The sequence below is a fragment of the Meriones unguiculatus genome, chromosome 5 (assembly GCF_030254825.1).
Source record: "Meriones unguiculatus strain TT.TT164.6M chromosome 5, Bangor_MerUng_6.1, whole genome shotgun sequence".
In the NCBI taxonomy this organism is placed as follows: domain Eukaryota; kingdom Metazoa; phylum Chordata; class Mammalia; order Rodentia; family Muridae; genus Meriones; species Meriones unguiculatus.
Window position 1 is genome coordinate 132,338,337 of NC_083353.1, and position 14,282 is coordinate 132,352,618.

Genomic DNA, 14,282 nt, shown 5'->3' on the forward strand with positions numbered 1-14,282 from the left:
GCCTAGTGGACCATGGATGGCAGTTAGGAATGCCCTCCGCAAGCGGCCTGTGTGTGGGCGTGAGGTTTCTGTCTGCCTGGCCCCCAGGGAAACCATTTAAAACACAGCAGGGTCCACATTACTGTCGACATGGTAGAGGGTTAATGATGCCTGCTGGAATAATTACCCGCTACTACTAAGAAACACTAACAGCCAGTTTTATTTTCTACCATTGTGCATGTGTGTGTGGGTGTGTGCACCCCAGAAGGCCAGAGGAGGGCGTCGGAACAAAATAACACATATTCTAAGGAAACAAGAATACAATTTAAATTAATAATCTGAAAATCAAGAATACTGGACCAGAGGCCACAAACGTTGGGCTTCATGAAAAATTTACATGAAAGTATAAGTAATTAGCAACAAGAGAAGACATGGGCACACAATGTAGACATTAAAAGTGAAAATGTAGTGTCATTAAAAATGTACTGCTAATGTCCCCCAAATAAAATGGATCGAAATTATTTTAAAGTGGGAATCGATAAACCAGCTGCTATTAAAGAAACGAAAAATGCACTATTGCTACATATTTCAACACTTTCCTCAGGACAAAAATGTCTTTTGTGTTATGTAAAGTGTGCAAGCTTTTAAAAAGGTGAAAAGCTGGCCCGCTGCTGCTGATACCCAAAGCACACAAGAATATAAAACGGAAGAGAACAGTTCCTACATGGACATAAAAATCAAAGCTCGGACTAAAACGTTGACAGGTTGCGTTCACTCCGCATTCAGAAGGACAGAAGGACAGTGCGGTCAAGGAGTTGTGTCCCAAAGGGCATGCAGAGCGTCCACAGCAGCAGGCTTACAGGTGAACCAGGGTGGCGAGAAAAGCAGAGAGTGTACTGTCTGTGTGCGGACCCGTGTCCCCAAGGACTGGGGACGGGGTTCACGGGGAGAGTGCTTGCCCAGCGTGTGAGAAGCGGGCACAAGCTGGGCATCATGGCGCAGGCCGGGCCGCCACCTGGCTCGGGCTTTCAAGGTTGTCCTCGGGTGTGCGGAGTTAGTTCCAGGCCAGCCTGAGCTGCATGAGGACCTTCTCAACACAGAACAAGCTGCCGAGGATGAGGCCAGGAGGAGCAGACGTCTCTGCTCAGATGCTGGTGATACTAAGGAGAATTTCTGTCGTGTGTGTTCAGGATGGTGAACCGGAGAGTGACCACAGGGAACAAACGCGCTCAAGGACAGCAGAGGACCCTGAGTGTGGACATGAGGAGACAGCAGCAGCTTCCAGAAAGGCGAACAGCCGGAAGCTGTTAGCCAGAAGAGGCCCCAAGGCAGGAAGGAGGCTGCGGCCAGGTTTTTCCAGGAAAGTTCAAGGGCAGAAGAGTAACTCAGCTGATGGAGAGGCTGTGTGCAGGACAGGTCACCAGCGCCACGTGAATCACTGACAGAGCTGGGCGTGCTTCCTGATGGCCTCATGTGAGTTCTGGAGATCACACACCTGGCTACATCGAGGGCACGGCCGATGTGACGGCGTGACCCACAGCTGAACCAGCGGCGGGCACACTGAGGGGCAGAGCCCTTGGCTGAAGCCCAGGGACAATGTTGTGAGCACCTGGACTCCTTCAGAACAGAGGTTGGGGAGGGAAGGAGATGGTGGACGTCCGTCTTGCCCAGACCCACAGTTCGAGGGGCACCAGGCAGCCTGCTCTGTTTGGAGGCCACAGGGTGGGAACTAGCCTGGGTTAGCGGAGCCCTAAGCAGGAAAGTAGTCCAGCCTGCAGACAAGCAGGGCGCCGTCCCTTCCGGTGACACAATCAGCCCTTTGGCTCCAGTTACACCTCCAGGGACTGGTGCCCACCCACCGAGAAAAATCTCAGATCCTTCTAGAAAGAGACACACCCCGTGACCAGAAATGTTTGGACACTGTGGCTCAATTAAGTTGACAAAAAATAATCACAACACCAATATTCATCACAGCCTGTTGGAACAGAGCCAACTACCGAATAAAGGGCATTTGTGGAAGCACTAAACATGTCACGCTTAAAGATGCGCGGGGAAGACATCCTCCAGCAACCAGACACTGCTCTCCGAGAACGCTGCGGTAGTCGACTGCTCAAGAGCTCACGCACAGCAGGATGGAAAGGAAGGGGTTAGTCACGGCGAGTGGACAGAGAAGCCATGAAAGAGTCCTTATTCGTAAACAGCGTAAGTTTCAGCCATGAACAATTTAAGTGTGTTTCTTACGAGAACCAGTAACGTTCCATAAGATTACTGGACTTGCACCAACACACAAGAAGAATAATGGGCATTTCAATAAACACCAGACAGAAAATGAAACAGAAAACAGGGGACCTTATAAAATGCCCAGAAATAAATGATGGTTACGACTTTAGAGGGAAAAAGATACTTTCGAAGAACGACAGAGTGACTATGAGGACAGATGTGTGACCTCAGAGCGGCAGGTGTGGCATCCTCCAGAGCTGCATGCTCCTGATTACACAGAATTAGAAGACGAAGAACAAAATACACTAGTGATGTTTGTACAAAGATGAGCTCTCGCAGCAAAGGTCGCCTCGGCCAAGCTGACGTGCCTGCCCTGACTTAGGTCTCCACACTCCCGTGAGGAAGCTGGCCTGTAGCGTGCTGAGGAGCACGTGTGTGTGCGTGTATATGTGCACACACGGAAGCACACCATGCCAACCTGGGCTGGCTTTAAGAGTCAAGACTGAACCGAGGTCTGCAGACACACGAGGCCGCTCGGACGCTAGTCCCACTACACACGCCACCCTTGTCCTCGTGGCTCATGTGACCTGTCCTCAGCGTGTACAGATCAAGTGTGGCTGCTCCTGTGGTTCTCCCCATTGGTGTCAGAACTGTCCCTGTGACACACAGCTGTGTGAAGCCTGCCACAGCCAGGGCTGACGACGTCACGCCATCTTCACCTTCATCAAAGCGATGCTGGAAGGAACAGCAGCTTCCGGTGCAGCGTGAGGCTCACGCTCACACACAGGCCGGTGGCCTGGGGATGAGGTCGGGATGTGAAGGCCGGTGAGCACAGCACCCTGCCCTGAGCTCCTGCGTGTGTTCTCTGCAGACATCAGCTGCCGTGTTCGCTCACACTCAGTGCAGGCGGCCACACGCTTGTTGCTGCTGGCGCAGCGTCAGGCGGGGCCTCACACTCGCTGCAGAAGCTGGTCCTGGCCAAGCTGCCGCCTCAGAGCTTCTTCCAAATAGTGAGCAAGCTCCAGAGTTTAGCTCCCGTGCTGGTACACTTGTCCTGCAGGGGTGTGACTCCCCAGCCCAGCATAAACGTGCTTTTGTTTGTTTGTTGTTTTACACACGCAATCACCTGATACTGCCTACTCCACCCTCATGGTAAAATCCAAGCGGTCACAGCAAAGCTCGGGGCCCCTTTCACTACTTTTGCACACTGAGCACTTTCGTTGAAGGTTAAATTAGTTGAAAAGCAGCTCGGGCTTCTCATAGACATGGCAGGGAAGAAGAAAAGAAGTAAAGAGCGTGCCACCGCCCTTTGCCTGCTGAGCATTTGGTGATTTCCTTTGCTCTCCTGAGACTTTTTATGCACAGTTTGAGGGGGCGGGGAGTTGGGGTAGATTTTACTTTGTTTCACATCATTTTAAAACACAGCATAGGACAGTTGCGTGCTCACTCACTTGCTTTTACTTTTAAGGAAAACGTCGCACGCTCTCAGGCCAGTAGGGCTGGCTGCGCTTTGCGTTAGTTTTAAGCCAAGGGTAAATGGCTCCAACGTTGCTGCATTGTCTTTGGCATGGTCCTCAATTAGTTTCTCTGCTTTTTTCTGATGCAGGACTCAAAAGCTGCGTGTTGTAGCAGAGACTGGCGCCCTGAGAACCTTAATGCCCCAGCTCCGAGTCCTCGCTTCCCCCTCCGTACTGTGCCTTGGACACGTGCTCATGCTTTGGCTGTGATTACTCCATCTGTTCGAAAATGCCGTTCGCCGCCAGGAACCATTGTTTCCATCCCTGGAAAAGGACACTGGAAAAGGACAATGACACACAAGGTCAGTGTAATCTTGGGGATCTGAATGAAGTATGGACCAGCAAGCAAACGTTCACGGGATGGTGTTGAGTCTAGTGACTTAGGAGAACCCTTGTAGATTTAAACAGACCAGTGCAAGTTTGTACACACAAGGACTATTAATGACAGAACAGAAAGAGGTTAATGCCAAGGAAGTTAATTCACTTCTAAAGGAAGTATGTTTAATAAGTCAATAAAAAGACTCCTGAATGATTTCAGCATAACTGCTCTTCTTCCCTGGAATGTGTTCAAGACTGAAAAATTAAGACAATGGAAAGAGAGAAGGAAAAGGGGGAAAAAGAGGGGAAGGAAAGGCCATATAGAATGTGTGTGATAGAAGAAGAGAGAGACATGGGAAGGGAGGGCTGGAGAGCAGAGTCAGATTAAAATATAAATACAGGATGAATTACCTGGAAGAAATGAATGTGTTTAAAAGCAGGTTGTGGTTGTTAAACCCAGCAGAAGGGGTCTCCGCCGCAAGCAACAGAGAAGGACTGTGGCAGGGCGGTGGCTGACATGGTGTGTGTGGGTATGGGGGTGCAGGTGGGTGTGTAGCAGACAGGGCAGTCTTCATGACTTTATTTCAATATGTAGACTCCTGGGAACAAAGCAGATCACCAGGGTCCTCTTTCCGAAGCCAGGTAGAAAAATGTGTCCCATACACCCAGGGGTTGACTGCCTTCTGATCATACTAGACTATTCTTCAGACTCCTCCCCCTTTCCACCCGCACCCCAAAGAACAGAATGGGGCCACCAGGAGACAGCCAGGGGCAAAGAGGTTGGGCCTTTACAAGACAATAAGGTAGCTACTGGCTGCATGGAATGCCTTGCTCTGGGTTTGCCTTTCTGATCTTTTCAATAAGCACCACCAGATAAACGCCAGCGTGCTCTACAGCAGAACACAGTTATTCAGCAACACTAAGGTGCATTAGCTTGGGTTTCTCTTTTCTTGGTCATTTTTGGGGAATCTGTTTAAATGCATCCCCCAGAAGTTCTAGAGCTCATACAGAGTGTCAGGGCTAATGAAAAATGACACCATGAACTTGGATGTGGAGACAGACAGACAGACAGACAGGCTGGCCCAGTGGATTCTTGTGACTTAGAGAGAAGACAGAAAGCTGTTTCAGGCTTTGAGGGCTCCTTATTAAGGAAATGCACTTTCAACCGTGAAGAAGTGGGAATGCTGTTAAGGTTTTCACTGTGGTGGCTGAAGCCCGCCCAAGCCCCTGCTCTGTAAGCTTTGGGTTTAAAAGTGCTGCCAGCTGAGGGTCTTGTTGGCCAGATCCAAACCCAGGACGTTCCTTGGTGATAGGTGTGTTTGTAGAGCCTCCTTTCCCGCCTTTTGCTCTGTCATGGACATTCGATTCTGTTCCATGTAAAATACGTTTCCAATTATGAAGCCCAAGGATTCACTCTTCTTGGTATCTGTGAGCGGTGTAACCCACACTACTGTTTGATTCTGAGATGGGAAAAGCTACATCTTTGTTTTAGAAAATTTTCATCTGAGGTATATTGCCTATGAATTATAAATTATTCCTTTTTATCAAATTAGGAGCAGATAGGGTTTCTAGTGAGACCTTGTCCTTAAAAAATTTGGAAAAGAGTTCTTCTTAAAAATGAGGCAACAATAATAAAAGGCCTGGAGAAAGATAAAATCACAGCTGTAAAAACCAGAAGTGTCGTCAAAATGAGAAGATACAAGGGGAAACCCCAAACACAAACACGGTTTCTCTGTGAAGCCCAAACTATTCATAAGATATTTAAGTATAAAATCATGAAATGAGAAGGGGATCGAATGATGAAAGCAATCACTGAAATCCAGTAGAGTGTGGAGTAAGTTCCAGAAGGGCCATGGCGCTCAGAAGAGCATTGTTTCTCATGGTCTATTTCTAAGCGTTTTCTCTAAGAATGGGGCTTCGGCTTTCAAAGGAATGTTGAGAATGAATCACTACATACATGTACTACTTAAAGCAGCCTATTGTGAGTGCCGTGTATCAATCATCTCCTGCCTTTGAAGTTTTAAACTCTGACATTCTCAAAGCAATGGAGAAGAAGCCTAGTCAAGCCCCAGGGTAGAAACCGTCGGAAGAAAAAGTCAGGGTTTTCCTATGTGAGTGCTGGTGAGTGGTTCAATCAATTCTTTAGTGAACAGAACAGACCTTTATTTTGATAGTTTTCCTTCTGTAGAGAATTGGATGAAGGGAGGCAGCTCATAGCCGGTGAGGAACAAATGGCAATGCCTAATCAGACTTCTCAGAGCCAGAGAAGTGGCACGGCAGTGTGCAGAGGGGCAGGCGCCAACTCCAGCAGCCCTGCCGAAAGCGTTCACTGTTTGCCAATGAGACTCCTCTAAAGAGCTTTCTGGGTCTGTTGCAAGCATTTTGATTATGGGTTTCCCCTCGCTGTACCACTTCACTAATAACATCACAGATTTTCTAACTCTGAATTCCGTGGCGTGTTTGAACTGGCGTAACCTGCTTATTCTTCTTCCAAGAAACGTTTTGTGTCTAAGAGTCTTCTGTTGTGATGCGGATTGATAACAAAGGATCACCAAGACCCCAGGGTTCAGAGCAGGAAAAGAACCTTTCCATACATCAAGCCCAGCCCAGAGGAAACAGAGCCAAATGCTTCTAGCAATCACGTGGCTGCAGCTTTCATGGTGCTGAACTTTCAAAAAGGAATTTAAGGGTAGAATAAAGGACTTTCTGTGATGACAAAACAAAACAAAAACTTCATCTTTTCTTAGCAACTTTCTGCTGTCACCTGTGCGGTATTTTTTCCTTGTTTTGGTTTTGATTGTGTATGGAAGGGTATGTGTTGGGGATGGGACGTGCCCATGAGGGCAGGTGCCCCTGGAGGCCAGGAGAGGGTTCCCAATCTCCCAGAGTTGGAATTGGGGTGTGTCTGGGTTCTGAGCTGGCTGGGGGTGCCAGGAACCGAACTTAGGTCCTCTGGAGGAGTCTTGTACACTCCTTAATGTCCAGGTGGTCTTATTTTAAACTGGTGGCCAGAAGGTTCTTGTTTTAAATAATTAGAATGCTTTTCCTTCTGTGGTTAAAATCACCACTCGGAACAGAAAATGAGGGTGCTGAGGTGTGTTGATCTAACAAGTTACTTAGCATGCCACCCACGGCTATAGATAGTGGTGACAGGGCCTTCCTCCTTTGCTTTCAGTCTCCAGAACAGTTTTCCTCAGTCTCCAGAAGTTTTCCCTTTCAGCCAGTGAACACTCTCAACACTGCTGCTTCCCTTCATGGGAAGCAAGAACGCAGAGATCTCAAGATAAAGACTTGGAGCCTTGTCGGGATTTGTGAAATAACCTTGTAACAGAACAGAAGTAGTTGCAGTGCTGCTGTGTAAAGGAGATAAAGGACGGGAAAGGACCTGCCACAGAGCCCTCACATGGCCTGTGTGAGGCTGGTCCGTGGAGAGGGCTGGGGGCTCTGTCGTGTGGGCCTGCGGCTCTCAACTGCTGACTATGGCAGCTTCCTTAGGTCTGTGGGTCTGAGACACACAGCAGAGAATGTGTGATGCTGTTTCTTCTGGATGGCCCATTCGGGGCTTGTCAACCCCGTGAAACCATGTCAGGAACGCACTGAGCGTTAGTTCAGCAGACGTGTGCTCAGGGCAGACTGTCCTGCTGTCACACGGAGAAAGCCTCTTCTGAGCTCACTAACATTTTAGTAAGCGATGTGAAATGTTTATGTTCACGGTGACTGTGTCACAGAGGTGCAACCTTGTGCAAGAAACCCAAAAGGCCAACCCTGTCATTTCTCGTGAAGCTATGTCATATAAACTTCCCTTCTGCTTCCAGAAAGGAAAAACGGAGACTGTATTGAGAACCTCTGCCGGTGTTTGGCCCAACCTCAACCCCTGTTCCTTCCGTCTGTCAGCTTGCTTTGTTGCTTGTTTGTTCTGTATTTTTCCTGCTTCAGCATCACTGTGCTAATTAACTCATTCTCATTTAGCTTTTCCTTCACCTGACACGCCACACAGACCAGGGAAGAGTGCCGCCCGCCTCCCAAGGCCGAGGACCGCACACTCCCCTTTATCTGGTTCCCACAGAAGCGACTATGTCCTGTCACCTGCCAAATGCCACACCCCATGCCAAGGCGTGTTTCCATCACACCCTCCTTCAGAAAGACTGGACTTCGAAGTTTTGCAGGGGGCGAGTCTCTCAAGTTTAAATTCTTTGGTTATGGAAAAGAACTGCAGATACTCCCTCACCTTAGAGCAGTTTCTGGGATTACGGATCCCGAGCAGTCCTGGGGACCGGAAGTGAGGACAAAGACAGTGGCGCCTTCATGTCGCGCGCCAGCTAGTGTAATTTCTGCGGGGACTGTGGCCGTTCTCTCTCGGGGTCACGGACTCGGATGACTGACATCTCAGGCTCCATGCTTGGAAGACACAGGGGCACAGCGCTGTTCTCCTGGCTGCTCTAACGGTCCTGGCCTTTCAGCAGTTTCGTGGGACACAGAACTTGAGAAGCCACGCACCACTGTCAGGTAGAATGCCCCCCGGGGAAGGCATTCAAACAGACGTGCCCGTGTGTGACTGACTCACTGTCCTCCTGCTCTCCTCTGGTCGGGAGACGCAAAGTGCCCGTGTCAGCTGCGCGGACTGGGGGCCCGGACCCCACACCCCTCCGCTCATGCTGCTCCTCGCTCTTGCTCGGAGGAGGGCCGGTCTGCGTCTGAGCCTGTTTCAGGGGCTGCATGCCGTCCTTCACTGGGGAAATGGATTTTTAAGAAATGATGAGCCATATTAAAACATTTTCTTTAAGTTTGAAGAAAAACCTCATCACGTTCACAAACGTGCATCCACACACACTTTTATTGTATTTCTATCTTGAACTGCGGAGAGAACGAGTCTGCGAGGTGCACACTCACCAAACAGCCAAAGTTGGAAGAGGGTGCTCCTTCTTTGCACATGCTCCTCCTCTGCGCATGCTCCTGTTCTGCGTGGCTCCTCCTCTGCGCCGCCCCTCTCTGAGGCAGGGCGCGAGACCCCACCTTGAAGGGCGCCTTCCCTGCACCCGGAGAGAAGTGCAGGGACACACAGGAAAGTCCGAGCAAGCTGAAGTCAGACCTTGCTAAAAGCTGGCTTACTCCGTCCACGCACGCTCCTTCAGTCCCTCACACCCCTGTGTCCAGCCAAACGTATCCACGACGCCGCACGTGAGCGTCAGAAGATGCCCCGAGGAGATGCCCCTAGTTCTCTGCAAAGGCAGCGGCATTGGAGACTTGTGCCAAGTAAATGCCTTTTCTGCTAATCTGTCTTCTGTGTACAGACGCTTCAGTTTTAGAGATGGGGAGAAAACACCTATCGTCCGACCTCGAGGAAGAAACTGGCAGCTGCAGCAGAAACTTAGGTTAAAGAACCTTGTTCAGGGAAGCTGCAGTGATCTCAGTTTCATTTCAGGCAGGTGACACACACACACACACACACACACACACACACACACAATCCCTAAAACTCTTGCCTACAAGGTGTGAATAGATACAAAAATTAAACGGGGGTTGGGCGCGGGAAGGTAACAGGCTCAAGAGGGAAGAAATCAAGTGTATTATGGGACTTCTGAGAGCCATTAGTCTCCCAGAAACAAAGGTTTGAAAATGTTTATAAACTCTGATATCATGAAGCCAAAAGATATCTCTGAAAAAATAATAAATGTGCAACCAGTGTGGGCTGCGTTTCTTGCACAATTACAATTTTTCTTGCCCGCAGTCGCTTAGAGTTTGTCTGGGGAGGGGGGCTGGTCACGCTTCCCCGTGAGCCTCTGATTGCTCACTATCATGGAAGCACAGAGCCCCTTGCAGGAAAACTCGTTTCTGTGTGCTCATTTTTAAGGGGCTCTAGCATGGCTATTGCCCTTTCTTCTAATTTTTAGAAAGCATTTTAATTTAAAAAAATTTTTTTTAAAGTTTTATGCCTGTGTGGGGGTTTTCAAGTGTGAGTGTACACCCCTACGGAAGAGGACGTCAGCTTACCTGGAGCTGGAATTACTGGCTGTTGTGAGCTGCCCCACGTGGGCGCCGGAACCGAACTCAGCTCCTCTACAGGAGCAGCCAGTGCTCTTCCCTGCTGAGCTGTCTCTCCAGCCCAAGGCCTTGCTGTCGAACAGTAAAACCTGCAGTCCCTGCTAACAAGGTCACATGACAACAAGTTTGGAAAGCGTGAGGCCTCACCGGCGCTGCAGTCAGCAACCCTCGCTGGCGGCCACGGGAAAGCGTTCCAGTCATGATCTCCGTATGTGCCTTCCTCTGCGAACGTAAAAGGCCACAGCCACTGCTGCACCACGCTGCTGCTGTTTCGGCCACATTTTCCCGCAGTGCTTCCTGCACGGCCTCTTTGTGTTGCTGATGGCCTTGAAGTGAATAGATTCCGGAATCACCAAGGTGGCTCAGTCTTAACCATCTAGTTCTGAGATGTTATTTTTATTTAAAAAAAAAAAGTATTTTGATCAGTTTAACTGGAGTTATGAAAAGTCACTCACGCTCACTGAGCCTGGGTTTCTTGAACTATGAAATGGAATGCTCAGCAGGGCTGACTTCAAAGGGTTAATGTAAGGGGTGAGGGATGAGGGAGGATGGCCTTGGTGCGGCCCAGGGCTGGGCACATGTCCACCGCTGTGGTTGTTTCTTGGCATGGGGGAATGAAACCGGTCAGCAGCCCACTCCTTTTCTACCATTTTCTTACCGTAAGGGCTCAAGCGAATTCTGCTACCCTCAGCCTTAGCCCCTTCATTACAAAGGAGATGGTGGGTCTTTTCTGGCCTCCATGAGCTAAGCACAGCATGCCATTTCCTCGCAGCCTGCAAGGCTGCCAGTGCTGCTCAGTGTGCAAGCCGATGCTGCAAGGTGGCACCACCAGGCACGAGTGGGCTGAAGCCCTGCACGGGGCCCGCCTCCTTTTCATAATGACCCAGGGAGCTAACTACGCCTATCTACTTGCCCTTTCAAATGAGGACATGAGGCAGGGAGTTGTTTGGCAGTATTTACAAAGCTGCAGTGGAATTAAGCACCGAGCCCAGGTGCTTGGCCATAGAGCAGAGACTCATTCACTGCCTCAGTTTCCCTGCTAGGGCGGCAGCCTATGGACTGATCAAGCTTTTGTCTGGACAAGGAGCCTGGGGAAATAATCCCCAGAGTGCCCGGCACTGGCCTGCTTTCAGCTGCGGAGAGGAGCAGGTAGGAGGAGGGGTGCCAGGGGGAGGGTGCCGCTCTCAGTCAGCACTTGGCACCAGCAAAAGTTGAGTCACTGAGGATTTCCTGCACAGCCACCGAAGAATAACGTGGAAGGTATGTAGCAATCCGTACGAACATGTAAGCCCTGTGAGCAAATGAGCGGCCTGTCCCTTTGTTACCACACAGAGAGGTCCCTGTATGTAAACCTGAGCATCTGGGAGGAGAGCTGCGCTCAGGGATAAAAGGAAGGCCATGCTTGTATTTGGAAAATTTAACAGGCAAGTGAAACAACGCTGGGGGAAGCAGGCTGGCTGGGAGGGGCGCAGGGAAGGACTGAGCGTGCAGGCCTCCACACGTGACAGGACAGCAGGTGAGAATGGCGGAGTGTGGGCCCTGTCAGCTGCCGAGCTCCCAGCAGCTCTGCAGTGCCCTGTGGGGGCTTCAGGGTCCTCTTCTCCTTGTTGCCTGTGTACTTATGAGGATTTGTGGCTGACGCTCTGAGCTCTGTGGCTGGCGAGAAGTGCTGTGAAGTGGATGTGTCGAGGGTGAGGAGAGGTGTGGGCTGGGAAGGAGCCTCCGTGACAGGGCACTTCCCAAGCACCTGGGTGTGCCTGGAACCCACATATGGGCTGAGCAGGCACGGTGACCTGCCTGGCATTCCAGGGCTCAGGAAGGAGAAACTGAGGATCCTTGGGGCAAATGGGCTGGCCAGGATGGTCATCCGGAGATCTCCGGGTTCAGAGGAAAGACACCGAGCGAATAAGGGGTGTGCCGTCACAGAAGACGTGTCAGCCTTGTGCCTCCTGTATGTGTACACATGTGTGCCCCTCCACACGTGTATGCACACACATATAACCCTGAACATACATATCAAATATATGCACAGCCACACACACACACACACACACACACACACACAGGCTGAGAGAGGAAGTGTGTGGTAAGCTCTCTCCTCCCTCGCTGGTCAAGTGTACCACAAGTCATCTACTATCTGTCTCGCATTCTTTACTGTGAGGCAGAAAATAAAAAGCTATTGGAAGTGAGAACATACACAGAAAACCTTACGAAGGGGCACGACCACATAAATACGAGGCAGTTAGAGGCTGAAGGGAATAGAAAGGGAGATTGAAACAGAAGCCCCCAGCCTGCCCAGCCTGAGGTCAAGGCTTTGCCACTTGCTGACATTGTCACAGACGGTTCCGTTACGGCATAGACCTCCCTGAACTCCACACAGCTGAAAGCACTGGCCTACAACAACGGACTTCTGGCCCAGGGATAGCAACCCTAGTTAATGGATGAGAATCACACAGACTGTTGGTTTCCGTCAAGTCTGAGAGGGTTCTGGGAATAAAGCAAGCTGACCAGTTTAGCACACCGTCGTCTTGATGGAGGATATACAGCTGTTGTCTGTGAGCTGTGGGGTGTTTTAATGGGGTGCTCTAGTCAGATGATGTCTGGATGTTCCTGAAGTCATAGGAACTGGGGAAATTAAGCAGAAAAGGAGCAAACAATGTAGCTGGCTCCTGCTTCTTTCCAGTACTGTTTATCTGAAATGCAAGATGTGGATGGAAATAAGGAGATGACAGGCCTGTGATTCATAATACCCCAAACTAAGAAAAGGTAGGTTTTCCTTGTGGCTCTGAAACAAACCCAGAACAGCACAGAAACCCAGTGTTTAAATGTTAATTAGCTGCAGCCATCAAATGTTCACAGTGAAAATTTCATGGATGCGCCACATCCCAGAAACCAAACGCTTTCTTCTTGCCGTCTGCTTAGAAGATGCCCAGTTCTGGGCTGGAGAGATGGCTCAGCTCTTAAAGGCCAGGCTCAAAACCAAAAATATAAAGTTATCCAGCTCTTTCCAAGGTGCATTCCCTGCAGGGAGTGTCCTGACTATTTGCAACCCTCACCTTCCAAGGTGAACTGCTCAGAAGAAAGGAAAACCTCAGGTTTCCTGTGATAAAAGGCCAGCTCATCTTGTGTATCCTATTCTGTGCTGTTAGCCAGCTTTCAGTTTCCATTGGCCCTCCAAATTTTAAAAGTGATGGGGGGAGGTAAATGAGGTGTCAAACATGCTACAGGCTTCTAGCCACACGCCAACAGTTTAATAAGAGTCATCATCCACCTGAAGGAAAGTCTGGACACAGAGCAAATGTTCTCTAGTCTTTAAACGTGTTTTTTATCAGCGAGGAAAAGAGAGTTCATGGCAGTCTGTTGTATAAACACTCATAACTGGGTCATTCTGCACAGGGTTTGGTCAGAGCGAAGACTGAGAAACTCAGGAAAATGAGGCCCAAGTCTCTGATGAGAATTCAGACTTCCTGTGCTCTTCCAAGACCAAGATGAGACAGATAATGGAAAGTTAATTTTAATGCTAATAATATGCTTATGTTGGCAATGGTCGGCAGTCTGTCCTGACGGCCACAGCTCTGTTCATGTGTTCACTTTGTCATCCTAAACCTTCAAGAGGGTTTTAAAACTATAGCACCCCTCTCAGAAATTCATTCTTCATGACTTCTCCTTCTATGCAAATGAAGAAATTTAGCAAGAAGGCTTTGGATCAAAAATGGAAGTGAATTAAAATCCAAGGTTTCAGGGAAACCTTGGGCCTGGGGAGTACTGAGCATCTGTGCAAAGTGAGGCTGTATCAGACCCAAGTCCTGTGAGTGAGCTCATGGGCAGTGGCCAGGGAGTGCGGATGTAAGGCTTCTGAGAACACCGCCCAGCAGCATCCAGCCATACAGGAGTACACATGAGCATTTCAAGCTCTTGAGCATCCTTTTTCAGACTGTGACAAAGGTGACGGGCTTCAGCTCCCTGAGATGGTGCTCCGCCCAGAGAAATATGCAAGCTGAAATGCCCAAGACTGACGCACCCGATGAACTGCAGACCAGATCAACCTTGGTAACAACTAGGTTTTTTATATGTTAAAATATTTTATTAAAATTTTCATACAATAATTTTTTATAATTAGTTAATTATTCACTTTACATCTGATATGCCTTCCCTCCTCTCCTCTCATTCCCATCCTTTATTCCTCTCTGGTGTTTTAGCCCAAGG

The 14,282-nt window shown here is 49.4% G+C and overlaps 2 long non-coding RNA genes across 7 annotated transcripts in view; one reads left to right on the forward strand and one right to left on the reverse strand.

The window, feature by feature from the left end:
• Positions 1-291: 291 nt before the first annotated feature.
• On the reverse strand, positions 292-10,862 carry LOC132654333 (uncharacterized). Its single transcript, XR_009592027.1, has 3 exons — positions 10,735-10,862; positions 10,026-10,402; positions 292-3,993 (listed from the first exon to the last, which is right to left on the reverse strand). It is a non-coding gene; the product is annotated as an uncharacterized LOC132654333 (long non-coding RNA).
• A 110-nt stretch (positions 10,863-10,972) lies between these two features.
• The window catches only part of LOC132654334 (uncharacterized), a 37,631-nt gene continuing 34,321 nt past the window's right edge, over positions 10,973-14,282 (forward strand). For all 6 annotated transcript variants that reach the window (XR_009592028.1, XR_009592031.1, XR_009592033.1 and 3 more), the window contains exon 1: positions 10,973-11,336. This is a non-coding gene — a long non-coding RNA (uncharacterized LOC132654334). The remainder of the gene's footprint in view (positions 11,337-14,282) is intronic.